This window comes from Gorilla gorilla, chromosome 12 (assembly GCF_029281585.2).
Source record: "Gorilla gorilla gorilla isolate KB3781 chromosome 12, NHGRI_mGorGor1-v2.1_pri, whole genome shotgun sequence".
In the NCBI taxonomy this organism is placed as follows: domain Eukaryota; kingdom Metazoa; phylum Chordata; class Mammalia; order Primates; family Hominidae; genus Gorilla; species Gorilla gorilla.
This window is the reverse complement of record NC_073236.2, coordinates 122,537,504-122,551,936: the sequence shown is the minus strand read 5'-3', so window position 1 is coordinate 122,551,936 and position 14,433 is coordinate 122,537,504.

Below are 14,433 nucleotides of genomic sequence, written 5' to 3'. Positions count from 1 at the left end.
GTGCCAGTTTTCAGAGGGAATGCTTCCAGCTTTTGCCCATTCAGTATGATATTGGCTGTGGGTTTGTCATAAATAGCTCTTAGTATTTTGAGATAAATTCCATCAATACCTAGTTTATTGAGAGTTTTTAGCATGAAGGGGTGTTGAATTTTATCAAAGGCCTTTTCTGCATCTATTGAGATAATCATGTGGTTTTTGTCATTGGTTCTGTTTATGTGATGGGTTATGTTTATTGATTTGTGTATGTTGAACCAGCCTTGCATCCCAGGGATGAAGCCAACTTGATCGTGGTGGATAAGCTCTTTGAAGTGCTGCTGGATTTGGTTTGCCAGTATTTTATTGAGGATTTTTGCATCAATATTCATCAGGGATATTGGCCTGAAATTTTTGTTTTTTGTTGTGTCTCTGCCAGGTTTTGGTATCAGAATGATGCTGGCCTCATAAAATGAGTTAAGGAGGAGTCCCTCTTTTTCTATTGTTTGGAATGGTTTCAGGAGGAATGGTACCAGCTCTTCTTAGTACCTCTGGTAGAATTCGGCTGTGAATCTGGTCCTTGGCTTTTTTTGGTTAGTAGGCTATTAATTACTGCCTCAATTTCAGAACTTGTTATTGGTCTATTCAGGGATTTGACTTCTTCCTGGTTTAGTCATGGGAGGGTGTATGTGTTCAGGAATTTATCCATATCTTCTAGCTTTTCTAGTTTGTTTGCATAGAGGTGTTTATAGTATTCTCTGATGGTAGTTTGTATTTCTGTGGGATCAGTGGTGATATCCCCTTTATCACTTTTATTGTGTCTATTTGATTCTTCTCTCTTTTCTTCTGTATTAGTCCAGTTAGTGGTCTATCTATTTTGTTAATCTTTTCAAAAAACCACCTCCTGGATTCCTTGATTTTTTGAAGCATTTTTCGTGCCTCTATCTCCTTCAGTTCTGCTATGATTTTAGTTATTTCTTGTCTTCTGCTAGCTTTTGAATTTGTTTGCTCTTGCTTCTCTAGTTCTTTTAATTGTGATGTTAGGGTGTTGATTTTAGATCATTCCCACTTTCTCCTGTGGGCATTTAGTGCTATAAATTTCCCTCTAAACACTGCTTTATCTGTGTCCCAGAGATTCTGGTACATTGTGTCTTTGTTCTCATTGGTTTCAAATAACTTATTTATTTCTGCTTTAATTTCGTTATTTACCCAGTAGCCATTCAGGAGTAGGTTGTTCAGTTTCCATGTAGTTGTGCAGTTTTGAGTGAGTTTCTTAATCTTGAGTTCTACTTTGATTGTAATGTGGTCTGAGAGACTGTTGGTTATGATTTCCGTTTTTTGCATTTGCTGAGGAGAGTTTTACTTCCAATCATGTGGTCAATTTTAGAATAAGTGCTATGAGGTGCTGAGAACAATGTATATTCTGTTGATTTGGGATGGAGAGTTCTGTAGATGTCTATTAGGTCTGCTTGGACATAAACAAATGTAAAAAATATTCCATGCTCATGGATAGGAAGAATCAATATCATAAAAATAACCATACTGCCCAAAGTAATTTACAGTTTCAATGCTGTTTCCATCAAGCTACCATTGACTTTCTTCACAGAATTAGAAAAAACTACTTTAAACCAAAAAAGTGGAACCAGAAAAGAGCCATATAGCCAAGAAAATCCTAAGCAAAAAGAACAAAGCTGGAGACATTATGCTACTTGACTTCAAACTACACTACAAGGCTACAGTAACAAAAACAGCATGGTACTAGTGCCAAAACAGATATATAGACCAATGGAACAAAACAGAGGCCTCAGAAATAACACCACACATCTACAACCATCTGATCTTTGACAAACCTGACAAAAACAAGAAATGGGGAAAGGATTCCCTATTTAATAAATGGTGTTGGGAAAACTGGCTAGCCATATGCAGAAAACTGAAACTGGACCCCTTCCTTACACCTTATACAAAAATTAACTCAAAGTGGATTAAAGACTTAAACATAAGACCTAAGACCATAAAAACCTTAGAAGAAAATCTAGGCGATACCATTCAGGACATAGGCATGAGCAAAGACTTCATGACTAAAACACCAAAAGCAATGGCAACAAAAGCCAAAATTGACAAATGGGATCTAATTAAACTAAAGAGCTTCTGCAGAGCAAAAGAAACTATCATCAGAGTGAAGAGGCAACCTATAGAATGGGAGAAAATTTTTGCAATTTATTCATCTGACAAAGGGCTTATATCCAGAATCTACAAGGAACTTAAACAAATTTACAAGAGAAAAACAAATAACCCCATCAAAAAGTGAGTGAAGGATATGAACAGACACTTCTCAAAAGAAGACATTTATGCAGCCAACAAACATATGAAAAGAAGCTCATCATCACTGGCCATCAGAGAAATGCAAAGAAAAACCACAATGAGATACCATCTCATGCCAGTTAGAATGGTGATCATTAAAAAGTTGGGAAACAACAGATGCTGGAGAGGATGTGGAGAAATAGGAATGCTTTTATACTGTTGGTAGGAGTATAAATTAGTTCAACCATTGTGGAAGACAGTGTGGCGATTCCTCAAGGATCTAGAACTACAAATACAATTTCACCCAGCAATCCCATTACTGGGTATATATCCAAAGGATTATAAATCACTGTACTATAAAGACACATGCACATGTATGTTTAGTGTGGCACTATTCACAATAGCAAAGACTTGGAACCAACTCAAATGCCCATCAATGATAGACTGGATAAAGAAAATGTTGCACATATACACCATGGAATACTATGCAGCCATAAAATAGGATGAGCTCATGTCCTTTGCAGGGACATGGATGAAGCTGGAAACCATCATTCTCAGCAAACTAACACAGGAACAGAAAACCAAACACCCCATATTCTCACTCATAGGTGGGAGTTGAACAATAAGAACACACATGGACACTGGGAGGGGAACATCACACACCAGGGCCTGTCAGATGGTAGGGGGCTGGGGAGGGATAGCATTAGAAGAAATACCTAAAGTAGATGACGGGTTGATGGGTGCAGCAAACCACCATGGCACATGTATACCTATGTAACAAACCTGTACATTCTGCACATGTATCCCAGAACTTAAAGTATAATAATAATAAAAAAAAAATCAAGTTTCAGATGGAGAAAGACACAGTCAGCAGTTAACACAATGAGTTAACAATAAAGATCTCAGGGTTTCAGAGTTTCATTTTCTCCTGGGCAGCATGTACATGATCAAGAAATCTATTGGTAGACCAGGAGACTGTCTTTCTGGCATAAATTAAGGAATTTATTCTTCTCCCATCACAGACTATTGCCTAAAACGTCTCCATAAATTTCTGAGTGATAACAGAAAAGAAAAGGTGATGGTCCTATATATTTCTGGTTGCATACGTTTTAGATTCTTAGATTTTTTTTTAGATATTAAACTTTTGAAACAGGCAGAGAAGCATAAACACCTTTGGAAGCTGAGGTGCTGGGGTAAGTAGGATCAGACATAAGAAGCTCAGTGCTATGATCTGAATGTGTTCCCCAAAAGTCATACATTAGAACTTAAGCCCCAATATGATAGTATTAAGAGGTAGAGGCTTAGAAGGTGATTAAGTCATGAGGGCAGAGCATTCACGAAAGAGATTAGAGACTTTATAAAAGGACTGAAGGGAACTAGCCAGGCCCTCTGCCCTCTGCCTTCTACCACATGAGGATGCAGAAACAAGGCATCATCTTGGATGCAGAGATGTGGCCCTCAGCAGACACGGAATGCGTGGATACCTTGATCTTGGGCTTCCAGACTTAAGAATTTTGAGAAACAAATTTTCTGTTTTTTATAAAGTATTTAATCTTAAGTATTTTGTTGTACCAGCAGGAACAGAGAAAGACACTTAGAAAAAAAAAAAAAAAAGATTGGCAAACACTAGAAACAGGTTTACCTACTTCACAATTGACAATGGGGAAGGTAGCTTTCTATGTGCATGTAAATCCCAGCTGGCTTCACAGTGACCCTCTGTGAAGATGGAAAACAGAGCGATTTGTCTGTACTTAGTCCAGATGGATGGAAGTCTGTGGATAAACATCCAACCATTCCTAAAGAGAGGCAGAAAAATGTGTTGGCAGGAACTTAGTGTCTGGAGACAAGGACCCACAATTTGGCTTTACTACTTAACAGTTTCTCAATTTTGGCATGTGAGTGTGTATCATTTTAGTTTAACTTTCTAATAATAAATCTTCTGCAATATTTGATCAGTAGAAAACCAGTGACTACTTTCTAGGTAATTGCTTTCTTTAGTAATAAAATAATAAATGCCATTGATTTTTCTGTTTACAACTGTAGCTTTATTCTATAAGATTTTATATGTAGCACTGTCATTATTAATTTCTGAACGGAATGTAATTGTGGTTTTGATGTATTCTCTTGCCAAGTGTTATTTGGAAGAGTTGGTTTTGTTTGGGTATGGTTTATCAATCTTGGACACTGGAATTTTGGGTTAACTTCTGTTACTGTTTCTGGTTTTATTTCATTGTGACCAGAGGGTTTGACTTATACAAATTATATTTTTTCCCACTTAGGAGCTCTTGATTGTTAAAATTGTTCCTTATTCAATGAAGAGGAGGAGGAGCTATATTCTTCTTCTGGATCTCTTGGAAACTGGTCCAGAATTAGTGAGTGAAAAGTAATGCTCAGAATTTACCATTACAAACGGGAATGTGCCGCAAACATCTTAACCCTACCAACATTTCCTTGAGCCATTTGCTTTGGGTTGTAGACTAGAAGGCTGTTAAAATGGAAGAAGGATTTCTACAGAATAAAATAACTAGACTTATTTTTTAAAAACTTGCCTGACAGCAAAATTCCTTTAGCAATGAAAATGCTAGATGCTTTATAAATTCCGATTATTTAAAACTTTAAACATCTGTGTAGAACCATGCCAATAATGTCACATGTTGATGTGACTGCACTATATTCACGTTCTTTTGTTTATGAAACACTAAAATAATTTATGATTTTTTTCAGCATTACTCCCTCTTTGTCGTTTCTGTTTATTTTTTTAACCTCCCATAGATTTTTGGTTTTTTTTCTATAGATTTTGGGGGAACAGGTGGTGTTCGGCTACATGGGTAATTTCTTTAGGGGCAATTTCTGGGATTTTTGTGCACCCATCTCCCAAGCAGTGTACACTGTACCCAATGTGTAGTCTTTTATCCTTCACCCCCCTTCCACACTTCCCCCCATGGTCCCAAAATCTGTTGTCTCATTCTTATGCCTTTGCATCGTCATATCTTAGCTCCCACTTATAAGTGAGATCATATGATGTTTGATTTTCCATTCCTGGGTTGCTTCACATAGAATAATGGTCTCCAAGTCCATCCAGGTTGCTGTAAATGCTATTATTTCGTTCCTTGTTATGGCTGAGTAGTATTCCATTTTCTTTTTCCACTCATTGATGGATGGGCATTTGGGCTGGTTCCATATTTTTGCAATTGCAAATTGTGGTGCCATAAACATGTGTGTACAAGTGTCTTTTTCATATAATGACTTCTTTTTCTCTGGGTAGATACCCAGGAGTGGGATTGCTGGATCAAATGGTAGATCCACTTTTAGTTTTTTAAGGAATCTCCATACTGTTTTCCATAGTAGTTGTACTAGTTTACCTTCCCACCAGCAGTGTAAAAGTGTTCCCTTTTCACTACATCCACACCAACATCTATTATTTTTTGATTTTTTGATTATGGCCATTGTTGCAGGAGTAAGATGGTATCACATTGTGGTTTTAATTTGCATTTCCCTGATCATTAGTGATGCTGAGCATTTTTTCGTATGTTTGTTGGACATTTGTATACCTCCTTTTGCAAATTGTCTACTCATGTCCTGAGCCCAGTTTTTGATGGGATTATTCATTTTTTTCTTGCTCATTTGTTTGAGTTCCTTGTAGACCCTGGGTATTAGTCCTTTGTTGGATACATAGTCTGTGAAGATTTTCTCCCTCTCTGAGGATTGTCTATTTACTCTGCTGATTATTACTTTTGCTGTGCGGAGCTTTTTAGTTTAATTAAGTCCCATCTATTTATCTTTCTTTTTGTTATATTTGTTTTTGGGTTCTTGGTCATGAAGTCTTTGCCTAAGACAATGTCTAGAAGGGTTTTTCTGATGTTATCTTCTAGAATTTTTATGGTTTCAGGTCTAGGATTTAAGTCATTGGTCCATCTTGAGTTTTTGTTTGTTTGTATAAGGTGAGAGATGAGGTTCTAGTTTCCTTCTTCTACATGCAGCTAGCCAATTATCCCAGCACCATTTGTTGAATAGGGTGTCCTTTTCCCCACATTATGTTTTTGTTTGCTTTGTTAAAGATCAGTTGGCTGTAAGTATTTGGCTTTATTTCTGAATTCTCTGTTCTGTTCCATTGATCTATATGCCTATTTTTATACCAATACCATGCTATTTTCGTGACTATAGCCTTATAGTATATTTTGAAAATGGGTAATGTAATGCCTCCAGATTTATTCTTTTTGCTTAGACTTGCTTTGGCTATGCAGGCTCTTTTTGGGTTCCATCTCAATTTGATGATTTTCTTTTCTAGTTCTGTGAAGAATGATGATGGTAGTTTTATAATTTATTGATTGCTTTTGGCGGTATGGTCATTTTCACAACATTGATTCTACCCATCCATGAGCATGGGATGTGTTTCCATTTGTTTGTGTCTATGATTCCTTTCAGAAGTGTTTTATCATTTTCCTTGTAAAGATCTTTCACCATTTTGGTCAGTTATATTCCTAAGTTTCTTTTTTTGCAGCTATTGTAAAAGGGGTTGAGTTCTTGATTTGATTCTCAGCTTGGATGCTGTTGGTGTATAGCCAGCTACTGATTTGTGTACATTGATTTTGTATCCTGAAACTTTACTGAATTTGTTTGTCACATCTAGGAGCTTTTTGGATAGGTCTTTAGGGTTTTCTAGCTATACAATCATATCATTGGCAAACAGCAACAGTTTTACTTCCTCTTTACTGATTGGGATGCCCTTTATTTCCTTCTCTTATAGGATTGCTCTGGCTAGGACTTCCAGTACTATGTTGAATAGAAGTGGTGAAAGTGGGCATCCTTTTCTTGTTCCAATTCTCAGGGGGAATGCTTTCAACTTTTCCCTATTCAGTATAATGTTGGCTGTGGGTCTGTCATAGATGGTTTTAATTACCTTAAGATATGTCCCTTCTATGCCAATTTTGCTTAGGGTTTTAATCATAAAGGGATGCTGCATTTTTCTGCTTCTATGCTTTTTCTGCTTCTATTGAGATGATCATGTGATTTTTTGTTTTTAATCCTGTTTATTTGATATATCACATTTATTGACTTGCATATGTTAAGCCATGCCTGCATCCTTGGTATGAAACCCATATGATTATGGTGGATTATCTTTTTGATATGCTGTTAGATTCAGTTAGCTAGCATTTTGTTGAGGATTTTTTGCATCAGGGATATTGGTCTATAGTTTTCTTTTTTGTTGTTATGTTCTTTCCTGGTTTTGATATTAAGGTGATACGGCATCACAGAATGAGTTAGGGAGGATTCCCTCTTTCTCTGTCTCTTGGAATAGTTTCAATAGGATTGGTACCAGCTCTTCTTTGAATGTCTGATAGAATTCAGCTGTGAATCTGTCTTGTCCTGGGCTGTTTTTGTTAGCAGGTTGTTATTACCATTTCAATCTTGCTGCTTGTTATTGGTCTGTTCAGAGTTTCTATTTCTTCCTGGTTTAATCTAGGAAGGTTGTATATTTCCAGGAATGTATCCATCTCCTCTAGGTTTTCTAGTTTATGCATGTAAAGGTGTTCACAGTAGCCTTCAATGATCTTTTGTATTTCTGTAGTATCTGTTGTAATATCTCTTGTTTCATTTCAAATTGAGCTTATTTGGATCTTCTCTCTTCTTTTCTTGGTTAATCTTGCTAATGGTCTATCAATTTTATTCATCTTTTCAAAGAACCAGCTTTTTGTTTCATTTATCTTCTGTATTCTTTTTTGGTTCAATTTCACTTAGTTCTGCTCTGATCTTTGTTACTTCTTTTCTTCTGCTGGGTTTGGGTTTGGTTTGTTCTTGTTTGGTTTTTCTTGTTTCTCTTGTTCCTTGAAGTGTAACCTTAGATTGTCTATTTGTGCTCTTTCAGCCTTTTTGACATAGGCATTTAATGCTATAAACTTTCCTTTTAGCACTGCTTTTGCTGTATCCCAGAGATTTTGATAGGCTCTGTCACTATTATCGTCCAGTTTGAAGAACTTTTTAATTTCCATCTTGATTTCATTTTTGACCCAAAGATCATTCAGAAACAGGTTACTTATTATAATTTCCATGTATTTGTATAGTTTTAAGGGTTCCTTTTGGAGTTGGTTTCAATTTTATTCCACTGTGGTCTCAGAGGGTAGTTGATGCTTTTCTTAAATGTATTGAGACTTGTTTTGTGGCCCGTTATATGGTCTGTCTTGTAGAATGTTCCATGTGCTGATGAAAAAAATGTATATTCTGCAGTTGTTAGGTAGAATGTTCTGTAAATATCTGTTAAGTCTATTTGTTCTAGGTATAATTTAAGTTCATTGTTCCTGGGTTGACTTTCTGTCTTGATAACCTGTCTAGTGCTGTCAGTGGAGTATTGAAGTCCACCACTATTATTGTGTTGCTGTCTCCATCATTTCTTAGGTCTATTAGTAATTGTTTTATAAATTTGGGTGTTCCATTGTTGGGTGCATATATACATATATTTAGGATTGTGATATTTTCCTGTTGGACTAGACTTTATCATTATATAATGTCCCTTTTTGTCTTTTGAGCTGTTGTTGCTTTAAAATCTGTTTTGTCTGATAATAGCTACTCCTGCTCACTTTTGGTGTCCTTTTGCATGGAATATCTTTTTTCACTCCTTTACCTGAAGTTTATGTGAGTCCTTAAGTGTTACATGAGCTTCTTAAAGACAGAAGATACTTGGTTGGTGAATTCTTATCCATTCTGCCATTCTGTATCTTTTAAATGAAACATTTAGGCCATTTCATTGTGTTATTGTTTTGTAGGCCCTGTGAGATTTATGCTCAAAGAAGGTTCTATTTTGGTGTATTTTGAGGTTTTCTTTCAAGATTTAGAACTCCTTTTAGCAGTTCTTGTAGTGCTGGCTTGGTAGTGGCAAACTCTCTCAGCATTTATTTGTCTGGAAGAGACTGTATCTTTCCTTCATTTATGAAGCTTAGTTTCTCTGGATACAAAATTTTTGGCTTATAATTGTTTTGTTTAAAAATACTAAAGATAGGACCCTGATCCCTCCTAACTTCTAGGGTTTCCACTGAGAAGTCCACTATTTATCTAATAGGTTGTCCTTTATAGGTTACCCAACACTTTTGCTTCACAGCTCTTCAGATTCTTTCCTTCACCTTGACTTTAGATAATCTGATGACTATGTGCCCAGGTGATCATCTTTTTGCAATGAATTTCCTGGGTGTTCTTTGAACTTATTGTATTTAGATGTCTAGGTCTCTAGAAAGACCAGGGAAATTTTCCTCAATTATTCCCTCCAGTAAGTTTTCCAAACTTTTAGATTTCTCTTCTTTCTCACAAACACCAGTAGTTCTTAGATTTGATCATTTACCATAATCCCAAACTTCTTGGAGGGTTTGTTCATTTTTTTATTCTTTTTTCTTTGTCTTTGTCAGATTGGATTGATTTGAAAGCCTTGTCTTTGAGCTCTGAAGTTCTCCCTTCTACTTGTTGATTCTATTGTTTAGACTTTTCAGTGTATTTTGCATTTCTCTAAGTGTGTCTTTCATTTCCAGAAGTTTTGGTTGTTTTTTGTTTATGCTATCTACTTCTCTGGAGATTTTTTCATCCATATCCTGTATCATTTTTTAAATTTCTTTTTTTTTCACATGCATGTCATTATTTTTATTTTATTTTATTATTATACTTTAAGTTTTAGGGTACATGTGCACAATGTGCAGGTTAGTTACAAATGTATACATGTGCCATGCTCGTGCGCTGCACCCACTAACTCGTCATCTAGCATTAGGTATACCTCCCAATGCTATCCCTCCCCCTCCCCCCACCCCACAACAGGCCCCAGAATGTGATGTTCCCTTTCCTGTGTCCATGTGTTGTCACTGTTCAATTCCCACCTATGAGTGAGAATATGCGGTGTTTGGTTTTTTGTTCTTGCGATAGTTTACTGAGAATGATGGTTTCCAATTTCATCCATGTCCCTACAAAGGACATGAACTCATCATTTTTTATGGCTGCATAGTATTCCATGGTGTATATGTGCCACATTTTCTTAATCCAGTCTATCATTGTTGGACATTTGGGTTGGTTCCAAGTCTTTGCTATTGTGAATAATGCCGCAATAAACATACGTGTGCATGTGTCTTTATAGCAGCATGATTTATAGTCCTTTGGGTATATACCCAGTAATAGGATGGCTGGGTCAAATGGTATTTCTAGTTCTAGATCCCTGAGGAATCGCCACACTGACTTCCACAATGGTTGAACTAGTTTACAGTCCCACCAACAGTGTAAAAGTGTTCCTATTTCTCCACATCCTCTCCAGCACCTGTTGTTTCCTGACTTTTTAATGATTGCCATTCTAACTGGTGTGAGATGGTATCTCATTGTGGTTTTGATTTGCATTTCTCTGATGGCCAGTGATGGTGAGCTTTTTTTCATGTGTTTTATCATTCTTATACACCAACAACAGACAAACAGAGAGCCAAATCATGAATGAACTCCCATTCACAATTGCTTCAAAGAGAATAAAATACCTAGGAATCCAACTTACAAGGGATGTGAAGGACCTCTTCAAGGAGAACTACAAACCACTGCTCAAGGAAATAAAAGAGGATACAAACAAATGGAAGAACATATGGGTAGGAAGAATCAATATCGTGAAAATGGCCATACTGCCCAAGGTAATTTACAGATTCAATGCCATCCCCATCAAGCTACCAATGACTTTCTTCACAAAATTGGAAAAAACTACTTTAAAGCTCATATGGAACCAAAAAAGAGCCCGCATCACCAAGTCAATCCTAAGTCAAAAGAACAAAGTTGGAGACATCACACTACCTGACTTCTACATACTACATACTACGTACTACATACTACAAACTATACTACAAGGCTACAGTAACCAAAACAGCATGGTACTGGTACCAAAACAAAAATATAGATCAATGGAACAGAACAGAGCCCTCAGGAATAACACCGCATATCTACAACTATCTGATCTTTGACAAACCTGAGAAAAACAAGCAATGGGGAAAGGATTCCCTATTTAATAAATGGTGCTGGGAAAACTGGCTAGCCATATGTAGAAAGCTGAAACTGGATCCCTTCCTTACACCTTATACAAAAATCAATTCAAGATGGATTAAAGACTTAAACGTTAGGCTTAAAACCATAAAAACCCTAGAAGAAAACCTAGGCTTTACCATTCAGAACATAGGCATGGGCAAGGACTTCATGTCTAAAACACCAAAAGCAATGGCAACAAAAGCCAAAATTGACAAATGGGATCTAATTAAACTAAAGAGCTTCTGCACAGCGAAAGAAACTACCATCAGAGTGAACAGGCAACCTACAAAATGGGAGAAAATTTTCACAACCTACTCATCTGACAAAGGGCTAATATCCACAATCTACAATGAACTCAAACAAATTTACAAGAAGAAAACAAACAACCCCATCAAAAAGTGGGCGAAGGACATGAACAGACACTTCTTAAAATTTCTTTAAGTTGGTTTTAACCTTGCTCTGTTGCCTCCATGAGTAGCTTAATAATCAACCTTCTGGATTCTTTTTCTGGCAGTTCAGAGATTTATTCTTTGTTTGGATTCATTGCTGGTGAGCTAGTGTGATCTTCTGGGGGATGTTAAAGAACCATGCTTTGTCATATTATTAGAATTATTTTTCTGGTTCCTTCTCGTTTTTGTAGACTATGTTAGAGGAAATATCTGGGGCTCAGGGGCGGTTTTTCAGATTCTTTTGTGCCATTGGGTTATCCCTTGATGTGGTGTTCTCCTCATTTCCCTATGGGTGGGGCTTCCTGAGAACTAGACTTCAGTGATTGTTATTTCTCTTCTAGGTCTAGCCACGCAGCAAAACTACTGGACTTCAGACTGGTACTGGGGAATGTCTGCAAAGAGTCCTGTGATATGATCTGTGTTCACGTCTCTCAGCTTTGGATACCAGCACCTGCTCTGGTGGAGGCTGTAGGAGAGTGAAGTGGACTCTGTGAGGGTCCTTGGTTGTAATTGTGTTTAGTGTGCTGGTTTTCTCAAATGCTGGTTGTGCTAGCAGTTGGTTTCCCTACAGCCAGGTGGTGGCACTTTCAAGAGAGCATCAGCTGATAAGGTCCTAAGGTCGCCTGGATAAACATTCAGGTTTCTCACACAATAGGCAGGGCCATAGAGCTCCCAAGAGATTATATATTTTGTTTTCGGCTACCACAGTGGGTAGAGTAACACCATCAGGTAGGGGTAGGAGTAGGTGTAGCTGAGCTCAGACTCTCCTTGGGTGGGGCTTGCTGCAGCTGAGTGTTTTTGGCTGTCTCATGGAGTTTGCAGTGGCAAGCCACTTCTTTCAAAAGGTCTGTGAATTCTTTTGGTTTTCCTGTTATGTTCCTGCAGTAGTTCTTAGAGCAAAAGTTCATGAAGTGAGCCTCCACACACTGTTCTGTCCATCCAACTAGGAGCTGCAAGTTAGTCCTACCTCCTATCTGCCATTTTTCTCTCTTTCTTTTTTATTAGATTTTCTTTTTCTCTTTCATAGTTTATTTGATGCTGAATACCCTGTCCTCCAACCTGCCTTTTTCAAATAACTTCTGAAGCAGCATCTCTCGAAACGCAGCAACTTCCTCACAGGCTTCTCTAGCTACATATTTATGTGGGCCACCTTTCATCTGAGCAGCTCAAGCTGTCTCAAAGACATAAACTCATGGCTGTTCTGGGACACATTCAGTAAGTCATAATTACACCCACTCTGAACGGAGAACTGCTCGAATGCCAATGACTAATGGAAACTTACCCAAGAAACTGGACAAACTTGGATTGAAATTCAGAGTCTCTAACCTCAATGGCCCAGACTTCTGCATTAGACATTACAATGTTCTTTACTATGGCTTTCAGTCATCTTTTCCTTTAAGTTTACAATCATCAATTTTCAAGATGGCAGAAGTCATAATCCTTAATCTTTGTTATTTAAAAAAAGAAGGAAAGGAAGAAAGAAAGACAGAGCTCCAGAAAAGGTAAGTGGTGTAGCCAAGTAACAAGAGCTTGAAGCAGAGTAGGACTAAAATCCTAGTGTCTGACCCTGGTCCAGGGTTTCTCTGCTATTGCTGTTGGGTGTGTAATTTGTTTCATGTGCCCATGCTCTTTTTTGTGTATTTTTTTAACCATCCTCCTCTTTTTTTCTCTCATTCTTTTCTCTCGTACTCTGTCAAACTGTTCTACATAGGAATATGTTTCTTTTATTTTGCATCTACAGCATATAATGCAATGTAAATTCAAACTAATTATATGCAAAGGCCATCCTAAATTACCAAAAAGATGTGGTAGAATCGCTTTAAAGAAATTCAGTTTTGTTCTGCTTAGACCCATAGGTAATTCAAAGTAGACTTTCAAAATGCTCCCTAAGAGAGAGAGAGCTTTGATATAAGGTCTTAGAGATGACCACATTTTAACTACAAACCGTAAGTATGGCTAAAATGCTAAGTCTGCATTTCTAATAATGTTATGACTCACATGCATAGTAATGACAACATTACTGTTTCATTTTACAGTTAACAAAATGCCTTCCATACTTTATGCCATTTGAATCTCAAGCTCCCATATCAAGAGAGGAAAAGCCATCATTAATCCTATTTTACATACATACAAACTAAATGTCCATGAGGTTAAATGATTTCTTAAAAACTAGACAACCAACAGCACAAAGAAATGATAAATATTTGAGGTGATGGACATCCCAATTATCCTGATTTGACCATTACACATTGTATACATTTATCAAATTATTACATGCATCCCATAAAAATGTGCAACTATTTTGAATCAATTTAGAAAAACAGACTACCAAGGAACGGGGCAGGACCAGGACCTGAGCCAGATCTGTTGCCTCTAAACCCTCATTTTTTTAGCAAACCACTCGTGTTCCAACTCCAGCCCCTCTCACAGTCCACTGGCATACATTTCTCTGCAAACTGGATGCTCTTTGGGTACAAAGTAGGTCTTATTTACTCCTGTGTTCTACACAGCTCCACACAGAGACTGTGCTCAATAAATGTTCCTTGTACTGAATAAAATGGCACTGAATAATTGTATTAAATGGTACTAAAATATCCCTCTGGCCATCTTTTGGGTTAACACTGCCTCATTTTTACAAAATTTCTGAATTCACGGAGCTGAGGAATTAAGTTCTTCATATAAGGCC